We start from the raw sequence: 15,347 nt of genomic DNA on the forward strand, positions 1-15,347 counted from the left end.
ACTAGCCTGAGGATGTTTGCATTACAATTTCTACTGCATTGTAGCCCCCCAAATGGCAGAAAACTCAGAGTTGATTCTCTTTAGAGCTTTCTCTATTTAACCTGCAATTTTTACAGCACAAACTGTAAAAAAAAGAAAAAGCAAGTAAGCTAAAGAAAGCCTAACTCCTGGGCGAAGGGGATTCTACTGAGAGAAGTTTCTAGTTTTCCTCCTCCTGGTGTTGGTTGTTCACAATGACTCTTAAATACACAAGTTTCTGAGTTCTATGTATATACACATATATATACACATATATACATAATTTCAAGACAGTTTCCAGGTCCCTTTTCTTTTTTTTCCCCTCATTATGTAGACTTTCTGAGAGCCCAAATGCATTCATTGTTAGTTATTTTTGTCATCTTTTGTCATTCTTTTTATCTAACTTTCAGACATAGTGTTCTTTCAAAAATCCTACCAGCTTCACAGCTCCACCAGATCCACAGCCAAGAAGAGGAATTTGGAAAACCTCACATCCAGACCATACTTGTGACAGCTGTCTACATTTTGCATTTGTGAATTCCCCCAGATATACAAACACAAAGAAGATTTTTTAGTCTTCTGTGTCTCACCTTTGTCATGATTCAGAACTGAGACAAAGAGATTACTAAAACCCTGGAGAAAGCAGTATCTACCGGATATCATCTTTGTGCACCACTTGCCTCACAGTAAGTACTGAAAAGCAACCACAGATGGTATCACCTGAGAAACGGGAGTTGTGCACCACTTTTGCAAAACAGACCAACAGCTAGGGAACTCCCTTGGGAGAGGAGAGGGGAGGTTCTCATGTCGGGTGTTTATTCTCAAGAGTATTTCTGTTTTTCTTATTAGCCTCAAAGGGAATGCAATGAAGATGCATAATTGATCTGGGAAGAGCAGGCATAGGTCTGTTCTTAGTCATCAAGCTGTGTCCGCATCACTACGTGACAGTGCTACACTTTGTGTTTGTTCTCAGCCTGTTTTCAAATAGAGTTGATGATGTACTTATTCTATCAACCACTGTATAAGGCATTCACAAACATGGTGGAGAAAATAGTTTTTAATGTCCACGGAGGATAAAGGTTCATAGAATCATAGAATCATAGAATATCCCGAGTTGGAAGGGACCCATAAGGATCATCAAGTCCAACTCCTGGCACCACACAGGTCTACCCAAAAGTTTAGACCATGTGACTAAGTACGCAGTCCAATCGCTTCTTAAATTCAGACAGGCTTGGTGCAGTGACTACTTCACTGGGGAGCCTGTTCCAGTGTGCGACCACCCTCTCAGTGAAGAACCTCTTCCTGATGTCTAGCCTAAACTTCCCCTGCCTCAGCTTAACACTGTTCCCGTGGGTCCTATCACTGGTGATAACGGAGAATAGGTCACCTGCCTCTCCACTCCCCCTCGCGAGGAAGTTGTAGACCGCGATGAGGTCCCCACTCAGCCTCCTCTTCTCCAGGCTGAACAGGGCCCAGTGACCTCAGCCGCTCCTCATACGTCTTCCCCTCTAGGCCCTTCACCATCTTCGTCGCCCTCCTCTGGACACTCTCCAACAGTTTAATGTCCTTTTTGTACCGTGGTGCCCAGAACTGCACGCAGTACTCGAGGTGAGGCCGCACCAGCGCAGAGTAGAGCGGGACAATCATTTCCCTCGACCGACTAGCAATGCCGTGCTTGATGCATCCCAGGACACGGTTGGCCCTCCTGGCTGCCAGGGCACACTGCTGGCTCATATTCAACTTGCTGTCAACCACAACCCCCAGATCCCTCTCTGCGGGGCTGCTCCCCAGCGTCTCATCGCCCAGTCTGTACGTATAGCCAGGGTTGCCCCATCCCAGATGCAGGACCCGGCACTTGCTTTTGTTAAACTTCATGTGGTTGGTGATCGCCCAGCTCTCCAATCTGTCCAGATCTCTCTGCAAGGCCTTTCCACCCTCATCCGAGTCCACAACTCCTCCAGGTTTGGTGTCATCGGCAAATTTGCTCAAAACACCTTCTAGTCCTACATCCAAATCATTTATAAAAACATTGAAGAGGACTGGCCCTAAAATGGAGCCTTAAGGGACCCCACTAGTGACCATCTGCCAGCCAGATGTGGCCCCATTTACCACAATCCTTTGAGCCCTGCCCGTCAGCCAATTGCTCACCCATCGTATGATGTTTTTGTTAAGTTGTATGCTGGACATTTTGTCCAGTAGGATCCTATGGGAAACTGTGTCAAAAGCTTTGCTGAAGTCCAGAAAGATCACATCAGCTGGTTTCCCTTGATCGACTAGATGGGTGATCTTATCATAAAAGGAAATCAAATTTGTTAGGCAGGACCTACCCCTCATGAACCCATGTTGGCTGGAACCAATGACTGCATTGTCCCCCAGGCATGCTTCAATAACTTCAAGGATCATCTTCTCCATAATTTTACCAGGTACTGACGTGAGACTGACAGGCCTGTAATTGCTAGGGTCTTCTTTCTTACCCTTCTTGAAAATTGGAACATTTGCCAGCTTCCAGTCTACTGGGACCTCTCCAGATTCCCAAGATCATTGAAAAATAATTGAGAGAGGTCCTGCGATGACGTCAGTCAGCTCTTTAAGCACCCTGGGATGAATCCCATCCGGACCCATGGACTTGTATGGATCCAGGTGGAGCAGCAAATCCCGCACACGTTCAGGTCAGTTGGGAGTTTGTCATTCCCACCATCATGGTCCTCCAGCTCAGGGCACCCTGGGTCCCGAAGCCCATCATTAGCGTTGAAGACAGAGGCAAAGAAGGCATTAAACGTCTCTGCTTTGCCTATGTCATTGTCTGTGAGGAGACCTTCCCCATCAAGTGGCAGACCTATGTTTTCTTTGGTTCTCCTTTTTCTGTTCACATATCTAAAAAAACCTTTTTTGTTGTATCCCACAGACATGGCCAGCTTCAACTCTAGTTGGGCTTTGGCCCCACAAATTTTCTCCCTACAAACACGAACAGCATCCCTGTATTCCTTCCTCGTCGCCTGACCCTCCTTCCAGCAGCCGTACACTTTCTTTTTTTGCCTAAGCTCCAGTAGAAGATCCCTGGTCAGCCAGGCCGGCCTTCTGCCCCGCTTGCCTGACTTCCGATATTTTGGAATAGCCTGATCTTGTGCTTTTAGGAGGCAGTGCTTAAAGATGGACCAGCACTGACGGACACCAATGCCTTCAAAAGCAGTTTCCCAGGGGACCTTGCTGACTAATTCCCTGAGCAGCCTGAAGTCTGCTTTCCCCACATCCGGGGCTGAAGTTTTGGTGGCAGTTTTCCTTCTGTCACCATAAATTCTAAACTCAACCACTTCATGGTCACTATGACCGAGATGGCTGCCAATTGCCACGTCTCCCACAAGACCCTCTCTGTTTTCCAGCAACAGATCTAGGAGGGCACCTTTCCTAGTTGGCTCACTTAGCACCTGCTCCAAGAAGTTATCATTTAGGTGCTTTATGAACCTCCTGGATTTGCTTGTGTCAGCCGTGTGGTGATCCCAGTTGACATCTGTCAAGTTGAAATCCCCCATAAAGACAAGGGGAGTTGATCTCAAGGAATCTCTTAGTTCTGCAAAGAATAATTCATCAGCGTTGTCGTCCTGGCCAGGTGGTCGGTAATAGACTCCCACAACAACATCCCCTTTATTTGTTCGTCCCTTAATCCTTACCCAGAGGCTCTCAACTTTGCTGTCACCAACTTGAAGTTCCACACAGTCCAGCCCATGCTTCACATACATCGCCACCCCGCACCCCGCCTACCCTGCCTGTCCCTCCTAAAGAGCCTGTAACCATCTATTGCAACATACCAGCCACGGGACTCATCCCACCAGGTTTCGCTTATGCCGATGATGTCGTAGCTGTGGGACTGGGACAAGACTTCTAGCTCATCCATTTTATTCCTCATACTGTGTGCATTTGTGTAGAAACACTTCAAATGCGCCTCCCTACAAGCAGCACCTTGTGGAGCTGACCGAAGGACCTCACTAGCACACAGTCCCTCTGATTCTAGCACACCATCCCTTAGCTCATCACCGGCGTGCCTGGTTCTATCCCCTTCCCCCTTCGACTCTAGTTTAAAGGTTGGTCTTTCTTTTAGGATATGTTTTTGCTAGTTAGCAAGGACACTGGAACCTGTTTGTATGGTTAAATTTTCCCTAGGTATGCCTACAGCACAGGCTGTCTTGAAATTTTCCAAACAATCCTGGTTTCAAATCAGCCCTGGTTGTCCTGATCAGTTGATGCATCCCCAGCTATATTTGTTGCTCATGTTTTCCATCAATTGTTATACCCAAATTTCAGCAGCAAGTTCTCAAGGTTAGGGTACCAGGATGCACCCTATGTGAGTAAAGTGGGCGAAAGAAACACATCTTCTATGAGGAGCCAGTACTTTTTTCATTTTAGTCTAAAGTAGGCAAAATTATTACTAGGCCAGTTACAATTATATTTACATTTAATTCTGTCTACCTAGCTATTACAACTTTTTCCTAATAGTGGTACAGTTAGCACAGATTTATATAATTCCTCAAGTATCTAACATTTTCTTGCACCAAGCTCATCTTTCTGTATTTCTCATGGTTCTGGCAATGATACCAATCTGCTTTGGTGTTTAAGAGAATTTAGTAAACAGTGTTGTCCAGATTCTGCCAATTTTGTGCTCATGCACTACTACTGCTACTGTAGTTGTGGTGTTGCTGATGAGTGCTTTAATTGCCAGGCTAGACTGCAGATGAACTCACACTAATCATGTGTTTGTCCTTACTATGGTAGAAGGACTTGAAATCTCAAAGCTCTGAAGCCCAGAACAGGAATATTTCTATCCTGATGCTCTGTGCTGGCCAGCTCTGGGGCCTCTGCTTCACTCACCTTTGCAAACACCTGCTGCAACAGAGTGCTTGCTGTCACTGTATCACAGAATTAGGCTGGTGGTCCAAGGCCATCCAACCCAACCTCCTTCTCCAAGCAGCACTGCTTTCCAAGTCCATTCAGGTTGCTCATGGGCTTGCCCAGACAATTTTTGAATATCTCCAGTGATGGAGATACCACAAGACCCCTGGCAACCTGTTCTTAACCTTTTTCATAGGGACTTTCTACATGTCAATAAAAACTTGAAGTTGTCTTTGCTGCAAATTGTAACTGGTACTTCTTGTCCCTTTGTTGATGACTGGTAAGAAAGTTCTAGCTCTGTCTTGTCTATAGTCCTTGCATTAGGCAGCAATCAGATAAACCTTTATCTCTCTTCCACACTAAGACATCTTTGAAAACAGGTTTTGTTAAAGTACCTCATTCCAAGAAGATAAAAATTAAGTACCTGGTTTCAAAGTCCTTTTCAAACTTCTGACTACAACTTACAACCAATCCATTACATTTCTTAAATGACCGTAGCAGATGAAATCATTAATTGTATCTGGGAAATAAAAACCAACCAATCAACCAGACAAAAATCACACACAAAAGGTAACAAGCCCAAGTGCTTGAAAGCTGTATGTGTGAATGTACTACCCTAAACTTCCTGCAAGGGTGTTTGCCCCCAGACTGGTGCTGCTGCAGAGGAGGATGACTACCAGCCAGGTTAAACAGTAACCAGGCATTTGCCAGGGGACTTTTGGTTCATGAAATGGCTCAGCTTGAAAGGATGCATAAAATATTTCTTTTTTTTTTTTTTTTTTACCTTGGGGATGAAGGTGTGAGAAAAGCACATGAGGCTAGTTTGGCACTGCCAGGAGTTGCTCTGTGGCATCACAGACTTTCTGATGACCATCACAAGCAGCCTGCTTCTGGCTGGGGGCCACATGTGGGGACCCACACCTTGATGTGCCTGCAGGACCTTGTAGGGGATTTCACACAAGCATGAGCCCCATCAGGCTGTGGAGAGCTGCAGGGGCACACACAGAGCTGGAGCACTCACATTCCAGGGGGAAGTAGAAGTGTAAGTTTGTAAATGGGCAGCCACCAGCCCCAGGAGAGGGGGTGCATGTGTAACCCACAGGGCCATGGAGAGGGCACGCGCGTGCACATCTGTGTGCATGTGTTGGCATAGGATTACAGCTTTTTGGAACTCATTATAAAAGGGCATCCAGAAATTTGTAGGTGTTTGTTGACATTTTGTATGTATCTAGTGTTGTGGTTTTGTCATATTACTGATATTGATTGTGAATGTATTGTTCACTGATTACCTATAATTTTTCATCATTTAAAAATCAATAAACTGCTTTGATCCTGATTTGATTCAAACAACATGAATTGAGTGGTTCTCCATGCATGACTCTATTAATGCATGTCTCCCACACCCTGTGGCCAGAGACCCAGCAAGTGTCCCAGCTGCTATTTTGGGATCAGGCTTGCTTGCACAGAGGTGCTGCTCTGGGTGTCAGATTCCCCCAGCAGGCAAACATCTCACTAGAACTGGACACTCCTGCACAGAGTTTTAGTTTGGGTGAATCACCACGAAAATATTGAGTCAAAGGATTCATAATCCACTTGATTTTTTGTTTAGTTGAGACATCAACTTTAATTTTGTTGTTTTTAAAAAGTAAATGAAATATTTTATGCTGTAAGTCTTTTGTATATAAATGCAATAAACCAGGCAATAACTTAGATCTACATAGCATCTGGTTGTGTTGAAGTATCTATTTAAAACTATGTTTTTACTGTGTGGCATCACTGAAGTCTCCGTAGAGTTTTGTTCTCACTGCAGACCTCATGTTTATGTCACAAGCTCGTTTTCCCCTATCTGTTACAGAAATGGAATCACAAGTGCAAAATGAGCGTATCAGATGATTTGACAGCTATAGAGCAGCAAAGAATGGCCGTCACCTGAGTTTTTTATCAGCTCTTTGTACTTATCAAGAATTAGGGTGAATTTACACCTGTGTAGAGAGCAAGCACTGACAGCAAGCAGTAAAACATCATATCTTTGAAACGTTGTGTTACGAGTGGTAATTAAGTGCGAAACTTGGCTTGAGTTTTGATATACATTCTTATACAGAATTCCTTCATATAAATCAATTTCAGGGCTAATCCCTGGAGGATTTTGCTAACAACAGTATAAATTAATTGAAAGATATCTCATTTTCTCAATAAAGTGATCCAGTTTTCTAATAGACATTAAATAAAATTGATGGAATAACTTTGACAACCTGTCTGACAGATGGCTTTCAACCACTGCAGCACTGCCTTGCTCTGATATATGGACTTTAATGATTTTATCTTCTGAGGAGATGAATGTCTTATAAAGGCTGGGGCAATGACGACAGTTGTCTGTTTCTTATTCAAGATCAAAAACTTAAAATCTTTTTATTTTTTTTTACCCACAAACACAATTTTCTCCTTCCTGGCATGACAGACCAGGGGATGAAAGTCCAAGCCTTTCCCCTGCAGTCAGATCTGGGCTCCCTCTTTCCTGCCCTCCTTCTTTCATGACTTTCCACTTCTGCACTTTTGGCTCCACAACTATAAAAGGAGTGGAGACAACCCCAAAAGCTAGCAGTTAGGGCATTTCCCTGGAAGAGAGGGGAAAAAGAGTTTCGTACACAGCTGTCCTGTTCTGACCACTTTGCTATAGTCTTTAAAGGAAGCCAGCTTTTTGGGTTGCCAGGGGATGTAGGCATTTTCAATTAAGTCAACAAGAGAGGTAAATACCTTAGTGTATTTTAACTTTATAGCTCTCCAGAGGCCTTAAAAGCTATAGGTTTTTTTCTGCTGACTGCAGAAAGAATTTAAGCAAGTAGAGTAGATTGTGTTTTCCCCACTGGTGCTGTTTGCCCAATATTCAGATCCCTTTGCACCTAAATTATGTACCTCAGTTAGTCACTCTGTGGTATGATTTCTACTTTCTTATTGTGACTATGTTTCATTACCATCTCTCCTATGTGAAAATGAAAATGTGACCTTTCTGGCCACAGAGCATGGGGAGTCTGGTAATTTGCTGATGCAAATTAGGGCTTCAGGGTTGCTCTCTTGAATTGACAGGTCACAGCTTCCAAGATCTGTTCTTTTGTCCAGGATCATTGGATTGTATCGTGTTGCAACTGTCCTCCTGGGAATTTGCAAGCAAAATCTTCTGGTAATGTTTTCAAACAACTACTGCCCACAAAAGAATATTGAGACCACATGGCTGACAGCAACAAGTCCAAAGTTCTGCTTAAATTTCCTGCTGAGTATTATGTGTGAGCATGCTATGTATAGCACTTCAGAGAGCCCAACATGTCCAAAAAGCATCAGGCATACTTTACATGTCCTATACCTTTTTTTTTTTTTTTTTTTTTTTCTATCTGCAGTAACCCCAACATGTCCAGACATGATGACGACATGTTCAGTAGAACAGGATCAGAGCTGTAACACTGGACATTTTGATGCTGCGATGATGGTCTGAGGTTTCATAGTGGGCAAATGTCAGCTACAGACATTATGACTAGAGCTCCTGCTATGCTGAAGGATGTCTGGAAATTCTGGGAAAATACTGAGAAAATATTTTGCCCTGAGAAGATTTCCAGGAATGAAAAAAGACTGTCCTTGCAAAACTCCAATTCATATTAACTTATCCCTTGATCAGACTGGATGAATTATCCCATTCTACACTTCCATTCATCTGCAATTCCTCTAAATCATATTCCTCCAAATCATACCTTCCTGTTTATATTGCCTTTTAATGAAGTTAGGCATGACCTTCACTTACTGTATTTTATTTTTACATTTTTCATGAAAGAATTTGATGCATGATGCTCTCACAAAGGAATTAAAGGATTTTAACCTAATTAATATCACTATTTTTCTATAGCTATTAGGTCATTCTACTAAAAAAATAATAATTGTATAACATTATAATTTCAAGTCTACGCTAAAATAATTATCTTATCCTTAAAAGATGAATGTAAATGGTTAGTAATTATTCAGTAGGTACATTTCAATTGAGATTCTTCAAGCAAATATTCTTAGCTTCCTACTACCCTGAAGAAAACTGTTAGTGATACAAAGCCTTGCTGGGACAGCTGTTTTCCAGAACAAACTTATTTGTGCAGCTAGCTGAACTCATTTGAACAATACATATTTTAATGCAGCTAATGTGAGGCTATATTCTAGAGAAAGAGAATGTTACTTACAAGTTAGGACAGCACAGACTCAGAAAGGGAATTAACCTTATCATGGTGGATAACAAACTGGACAGGAACTTATAAGGTACTGCAATGCTAAAACAGCTGATATCAATCTCTAATCTGACTCTAGCAAGAAGCTGAATCAAAGTCTTTAAGTACCTACATGCGAAAAGATTTCTGAGAGTATATGGGTCATTAATCTTGCAAACTGAGTCATAAAATTGTCCAGCAACTGTCAGCTAAAGCTAAACAAGTTCAAAATAAAACAAGGTATAAACACCTTACTAGGAAAGCATTCTATTTACACATCTTGAGAAGTGAGCCCTCCTCTATCTGACCTCAAGTTTGGAAGTCACCCCAAGCTCAGCAGTCTTTCCAATGCTGTTGCTCAGCAAAAGTTGTGATCCATGCATACTGAGGTGTTTTTGCAAAAATGCAGACTAAACGAGAAAATATTATTGCAGATATACCTTCAAATATACCAAAGTGATCCTCCATTATAAAGATGAGTTGTTATGAGACAATTATTAATCAAAGCTATTTTGAAAGATAGTGATGATTTACTCTTCATTCAATCCAATTACATAGGTACGTATAGATATACCTGAAATGACTGGCAAGGCATACTTTAATATCACCACAGGACCTATCTTATTTACAGCTTGTGCCACCATCTGGCTATGATCCCCCAAGGAACAGAGGTTGACGGAGCCATTGTCGTGATTTTTGAATGTGTTGTGAAAGCAGAGGACCAGAAGTGGACTGATGTGTTGGAGATGAGCTGTTGGCCAGAGCCCATCATTGAACCAGCTGGGGTGAGTGCCACATTTCCCCTGCAATTTGCCAGTAGCAGGAAAGCAGCTGAGGAACAGGAAAGCTTCAGGAGAGGTCGATTCATAGAGTATCAACATGAACACATAAATATATACATTGAGAGGAAACAAAGCTAATATGTCTTTCTGCCCTGAAATAAAAATTGATAGTTTTATTCAACTCTGGTTTCAAGTTCCCACAAATGATTATTTAACATCTGACATAAGAATGTTGAAAAACTTGAAAGGAGTGTTTTGTACTGTTTAGGTCTCTAAGTGCATGGCTGTGACTATAACTTTAGCAATGCCTTTGTATAACCCCTGAAGACACACATATAAATACAACAACCTGACCAAACCCCAAAACATTTGGCTTATGGTAGATTGAAATTTGACATGCAAAAATATTTGCACATATTTATTTTGGCATGCTGGTCACTTAAATGAAGTTCTGATGATAAAAATAATAATTCATCTGTAAAAAATGCATATTTGAACTGAAGTATTAAACAATTAGGAGAAAAACTAAGGCAAAAGAGAATCTGGCTGGGTATTTCCAGGGTTTCTAGCCTCAAATCATCTTCTTGTGCTGAGGTGTGAACTTAACTTACTATGCTACCCCTGTATTTTTCTTCACTGAGGGCACTGGCAGCATTCAGAGAAGCTGATACTCTCCTCAGAAAAGGCTGGTTTTTGTTTTTCTTGTTGACAATTTCGATTTATTTTTTTTAGGGAATTTTATTTTTGTGTATATGTTAATGTTTATGTAATTTCCAAAGGCCTGCTGAACCATGACTTGGCTGTCTGTGTCCAGAACTGTCCTGCTGGTCTAATCAATATATCAATGGTAGTGAATGCATTCTGCTGGGAAAAGCAGGAAATCAGTAAATCCCTCACCTAAATAATACTTCACAGCTTTGAGAAGCCTTGTGGAGGAAGCTATAACAGATAAAGGCAGAAGGATTTTGAAATGTCTAAATGTGTGCATGTACCCTGTGCATGTACCAAACCAAAACAAGAATACAGCTTGGTCACGGTTTTGGAGGTTGTGTTCCAGGTCTGGAAACAATTCCCTTTGGAATTACAGGAAGATGTTAAAGGACTGCTGACATTTGTGGTTGGTAATGTTCAAGCCATACCAGCAATGAATAGTGATGAAAAACAGTTTCAAGCACTTGCATGATCTGGGAAATTCAACTTACTTTGCTGCAAATCACAAGACATGATTCAAAACCCTAGGAAGTCAGCTCACTGACTTAGACTCAAAAGTCATCAAAAAGGACTGGATTGGTTGTATAGTATGAGTATGTAGAATATTTAGCATGGGGATCACAAGCCAATAAAGCTGATATGAAAACTGCGACACAGGTAGATTTTCAGTGGCATGAAATCAGCTGGGCCAGGACCAGGATTGAGAGGGTACTAAGAGGGAGCCTGTATCTATGACTTTCAGTAACTGAGCTCCTCCAAGCTCCACATTCAGTAAGAGCCAGAAGCCTCACACCTCTCTGGAAGTACTATAAGCCAGACTTCTTACAGCTGGTGGAGCTGAGAGTAAGGTTTATTATGACTAAACTGTGTGTGAACATGTTTTTATTAAAAATTGTCATGATTTTACTTCAAGTTACCGAGTGTGGTATTATCTTCACGATCTCTTGTTAGTTAAACCACTAAGACTATACCCATTTTCTCTTCAGTGAGACAACTTCTGAAACAATTTTTATTTTATAACTTCTAACATGACTTTTCCGTGTGCTTCCTTCAGTCTCTATTGATTTTGTGGGAAACTGAAATATTTCCAGGAGAATGTACAATCATCTAAATTTTAGTGTGGGACTGTGGAAAGGAAGAAAACCTCAGGTACTTGTACTGCTTCCAGGACCTTCTCATATCCAGTGAAAGTGTTTGAAAACACACACTCATTTCAGCTGAAAAGATATTCTGCTTCTTCCCAAGTAAATGTCTTGTCCACTAGGCCAAAGACAGGTTTTCTGTCTTGTCCTGCTGTCTTTGCATTTCTGCTTGCCTCTGCATCAAAATGGTGAACAGTGTTCCTGGTACTTTTTAGTTTGATGGATAGTTTGGGTCAGTCATGGTCTAAGCTGTTGGTAACTTCAGCTCCTAACCTAATGAGGATGATACAGCTTTAGCATTGGTACTGCTTCACAAAATGGTGTGAAGTATTAGCTAAGATATACAAAACCAATACGCAGTCTGTTCCTAATGAAGAAGGGGATTCTCTTCTAGAAATAGGCATCTCAGAAAGGTCTTGAGTAATACAACAGAAACTTTCAAGATACTACTGTTTCAAAAAAAGCTGATGTGATGCTAGGTTAAAATTTAATACAAGAGAGAAGTGAGTAGTGGATGTCATATTACATTCTATTTATACTCAGCACTGCTAGTATTTAAAAATGTTGAAAAAGTTGAAGAGGTGCAAAGAGAGTTTCAAAAATCAATTGAGGACTACAGAAAATACTTTGTATTAAAAACTCCAGCTTCTTTAATAATAATAATAACAAAAAATAAATCTGTGACTTTTTTACAAAATCTTAATATCGCCATGAGTAGAAATCATGCAGCAGAAAAGGCTACAAAATGCAACTGAATCCTGAACCAAGAGAACTACATTCAAAACAAGGCACAAAATCATTAACAGCTGGAGAGGACTACCCATGAAATGAGGGATATCTTCTCTCCCACTCTCCAAATTATGACTAATTCTCAGCCAGGGAGGCACAATCATGCTACAAATGAGGTATCAAATGTAATTAAAGCTAAAATGACATCTCATGCCCATTTAGAAACAGGGGAAGAACTGGAGGCAGCAGGTAGGAGAATATGACAGCAACGCTAGAGTGTAGGAAATGGAAAGGCAGCACCACCATGAGATTAGGATGAACAAGTGGCTTAATCCAGTCATGCAGAGTTCTCACTGTTTTCTTATTTGTTTTCATCTACGAAAAGATCAGAAAACCTTGCTGAAATTTTGATCAAACATAAATTATGGGGTTTATCATAAATCATAGGATCTAAGGCAGGAGTAACCATGCAAAAAAGAATGGTGTGTCAGACATGACATATCAGACCAGGCAGTCTAATGTTTTTTTGATTGCCTCAAACCTTATGTGTCATTAAGTGAACAGGCTGCACATAATAAATTTCTCTCCCTCTTAGTGTACAAAAGGCCATCATTTCTTTCTAACTGGAAGATATATAAAGACAAATGAACACTCTTGGGAGGACTTTGTGATTGAGAAGACTATTGAAACTGACTCAGCATTTAAAAACAAAGCACACACACCACCACCACCCCGCCGAAATGAAGTAAATGCCACATCCAGTTACCTGAAGTTATAAATTACAGACAGTTTGGAAATTTTCAGACATCTCTGTTGCCCTGCCCAATTTACAGGAAGTGTTAGCTGACTTTTCAATTCATGTACCTTCTGCTAGTATTATTGAAAAAATGGAGCAAGCTGTGCAGCAGCTGCTTTATCGTTTCAGATGCATGTTACATTACACATACCTTCAGGAATTATTCCACTTAAGAGTCAGCATTAGGCCACCAGTACAGCTCCCACAGCTCCTCCTTAGCTCTGCCAATACTTTTCTGACACTCATGAGGTAAAGTTATTAACTGTGAAGGCTGCTTGCAAGGAGCCATTATTCCAACTCACAACAGAGTCTTTCCATAAATTGAACTCCTCTCTTAAATTAAATAGGATTGTAATTCTAATTCCACCTATTTCTTAGGTCAAACTAATGAGCTGTGACAGGAGAAAGTATGAAATGAATCATCTGAAACTGCACTATATTGTCAGAAGGAAAATAATTTGCTGAAACTGTTCAGAAGTATTTGGTTAAGAAGATTTGCTGTAGGACATGGGAGAGATGTTTTTAAGTTCCTACCCTGGGACTTCTCATACTTCTGCCCCACCCCTCACCCCCTGCCTTACTTTTTTCTTTGCCTACAACAGTTTTTTCTTTGAGGAGTAGAATTAAAGGATTAAAGGGCTACCAATAGTACAGAAATAGGCACTGTAACTCATGCATACCAGTTTCTGGTGCAATTTGTTCATGTACTCTTTTCTACCATGACAGTAAGTAACACAGAATTGTGGGTTTAGAATAAGTTCCTTTTGGTCAAATAATACAATTTTAAACTTTGGAGCATTTGGGAGGGTAGTGTATATCCCCGAATCTCACAGTGCAAACTGGTATAAATTAGTAATAAATATGTATAGGGAAATTTGTTACACCTTAAGTAGGATTTAAAGAAAAGGAAAAGATCATAAGCAATGGGCAATTAAAAATTCTGTATTAAACTACAGACAGTTCCAGCAAAAGTTACACACTTAACAGAAATACTGAATTTAAATGCATACGATGAGGTATACAGTGACCTTGTACAATTACAAGGATTTTAGAGGAGGGTGGGATAGAACAGAAGACCAGAATGAAAGATGTTGTGTGTGATAGTGCCCTCTAGAGATAAAACATTTACAGAAACTCAGGTGGTATGGAAGAAAATCATGATTTTATCTGTTCTCCTTCGCTTCAGAACAAGAAACAACCAAAACCACCTGGGAACTGCACTCATATGAAGCTAATCAGTTCCTTTGAGAGCAGTTGGGCATGATCTAACACACATGTTAGTGGATGACCAGTGGACCAGAATGTGGGCACAGTGGGGCAGCTAATTCATCTGGCAGCAAGCACCTACCTGTTGTGATAAAAAAGAGGTAAGTGAAGACACCTGGTCAGGGAACACAACGTGTGACACAGCTGAGGAGTTAAGTTGCAGATCTCTGCTTCATTCACAACATCTGATGTGACCTAAATACTTCCTAGGTCTTATAGAATTAGGAAGAATTACAACAGACCACAGTATTATCAAATTGAAAAGTAGGACAGTTGGTATACAAAATATAAACAAGTGAAACAAACTTAGAATAAGAATCGATGAGAAAGCAAAGGTTATCATCAATTAATCAGAAAATAAGCAGTTTTGATATTGCAAAGGGAGGCTATTGGGATTAACCATAAGAAGACCACAGACAAATGTAAATTCAACCCTATGGTGAGATTTGACATCTGATAAAACACAGTCAAACTTTACCACCAGATATCTCAGTCCTTACTGTAGATGGTGCTGTTGCATAAAATATGCCTTGCACCCTGAATGCTAATTTAAAACCATTTAGCTATGATTAACATAAAGTTATTCTGCATTCAGGATTAACACACAAATCATTGTGAACAGCCATGTAAACATGTTGCAATTTATGTGTAATTTATATTTGAACATATGATAGTTAAAAAGAAAAAGAAATAAAAATATGTTGAATTCTTTCCCATAATACTAGTATGTATTGTAGCATATGCTATTTATTGAGGTTTAGAAAGACCTCTGGAACATCCT

General features: G+C 40.8%; 1 long non-coding RNA gene across 1 annotated transcript; it reads left to right on the forward strand.

Moving 5' to 3' along the window:
* Positions 1–580: 580 nt before the first annotated feature.
* Positions 581–14,643, forward strand: LOC118246196 (uncharacterized). The gene is made up of 3 exons (XR_004778108.1): positions 581–704; positions 9,772–9,925; positions 14,487–14,643. It is a non-coding gene; the product is annotated as an uncharacterized LOC118246196 (long non-coding RNA).
* Positions 14,644–15,347: the final 704 nt, after the last annotated feature.

This window comes from Cygnus atratus, chromosome 3, assembly GCF_013377495.2.
Source record: "Cygnus atratus isolate AKBS03 ecotype Queensland, Australia chromosome 3, CAtr_DNAZoo_HiC_assembly, whole genome shotgun sequence".
Lineage (NCBI taxonomy): Eukaryota > Metazoa > Chordata > Aves > Anseriformes > Anatidae > Cygnus > Cygnus atratus.